Genomic DNA, 1733 nt, shown 5'->3' with positions numbered 1-1733 from the left:
TGATTGTGCGAGTGTGTGTGGAGTTATAGGCGTCAAAATAAAGGTGTGCTTTTACAACCATGCGCGTCCTAATGCCCAGCAGTTGATCTACTTCGCATCATTCGTGTCTGTCATGTCTTACGCCAACTTGATTATTTCGCACTTTCAAATTTAACATCTTATCAGTAGATGCTGGAGCAGCCTCTTTCCGCTAACACGCTCTTGCGCCAATCTATGGTGTTTGCTCGACAATTCAGTGTACAGCCGGTGTCACGCATGCAGTGCGAATATTCTCTTGAGTCAAGTGATAGCATCGGCACATTGTATTATCCTCAGATCTGCAGTTTGCGTCTTCCACATTATGCTCTTTATTTTCAACTCCACTGCTCATTCACTTTGTTACATATTGCCACATCAGTCGCTTGAGTTAAATAACCTGCATATACCTGAACATGAGTTCACAAACTCTGAGACATGCGGCTCACTGAGTCACTCTCCGGCGCTTTCAAATAGGCGACAAAATGTAGGCGCCAATTACGTCACCAACATAGAAGGCGTGTTTTATATCTGCTGCACACAACTAATGCCATTGGGATAATGTGGGGTCACATGCTCCAAAAATCTCCTAGAAATTGGCCATTTACATCAACTTCACATGCACAGCACACGCACAAACTCATTTGCTAATGCTCAATATCTTTTGCGTATTACCTGATTGGAAAAGGGGAATTAGGCAGAAGGAAGGAACAGCTATGGATGAATGGAAGTGCTGGGTTGTATGCATAAGTGTCTGGCAAATGGAATTAAGTGAAGGACTAAAGAAAGGCCTTAGCATTAACATAGACACCACGGTTTAAATGTAACTTAAAGCGTAGGAGCAAGTGGGAGACTAAGTGTGGGAGAATTGAGTGGGGATTAGAAATGCTTACCACTGTTACTTACGTTGGTCGCCTTCATCCTACCAGTCCCCACATAACGTCTCTAAATGCATATGTAGTCCAAGGAGAGTCAACGGATGAGATTTGTGCACAAAAATAAAGGATCAACTTGACCTCGGTGAAGAGCCCCAAAACTGTCTGAGCCTATCTGTCCCTCGTGGAGCATGTTGATTGAATTTCCTGCCTATGATTTCAACGAAAGGCTTCTTACTGACCGCTGTCAAAGCTAGTCGGACAGCTCTTCAATAAGGGTGCATCTTGCCTGTAATTGGAGTAGCGCTGTTAAAGAATGACCAAAGGGTCAGGCCAGGGGAAGCCTGACCCTGTCGACCGATACAACTCCTAACTTATATCGCAAATATCGAAAAAAACTAGTTTTACGGGAAATAGAAGGCAAGAAGCAGTTCACGCTCATGTCACCCGAAAAACCGGTCATCAAATTAGTGAATCATGAGGGTCGCCCACTGAGTAACTTATCGTGATAACGTTTGCCACTTCGCCAAGATCTTGGTCAAAAATGTTAAGAGACATCATTTGCATGTCAAAGAAGAGTGATTTTCTTTGGACGATTCGTCTTCCTGAGTGATGTGGGTAGTAATGTTGATTATGGCAATGAGATGCAGGTATAGTGTTGACAACGGCAAGGAAGAACGCTGGCTGGCTATTGTGGCAATTAAGTCATCGGCTATGGCTTACTGCAGTCTTTACGTTACCGATTGTGCTGCTGACTGCTGCACAAATGCGCAGATGCGAAAATATCATGCATTTGGGACGCACATACCGAGAGGAGTGGGTGAATGATGCGGTCCCAATACT

Source organism: Echinococcus granulosus (assembly GCF_000524195.1).
Source record: "Echinococcus granulosus chromosome Unknown EG_S00370, whole genome shotgun sequence".
NCBI lineage: Eukaryota > Metazoa > Platyhelminthes > Cestoda > Cyclophyllidea > Taeniidae > Echinococcus > Echinococcus granulosus.
Note: the sequence above shows the minus strand (reverse complement) of the source record.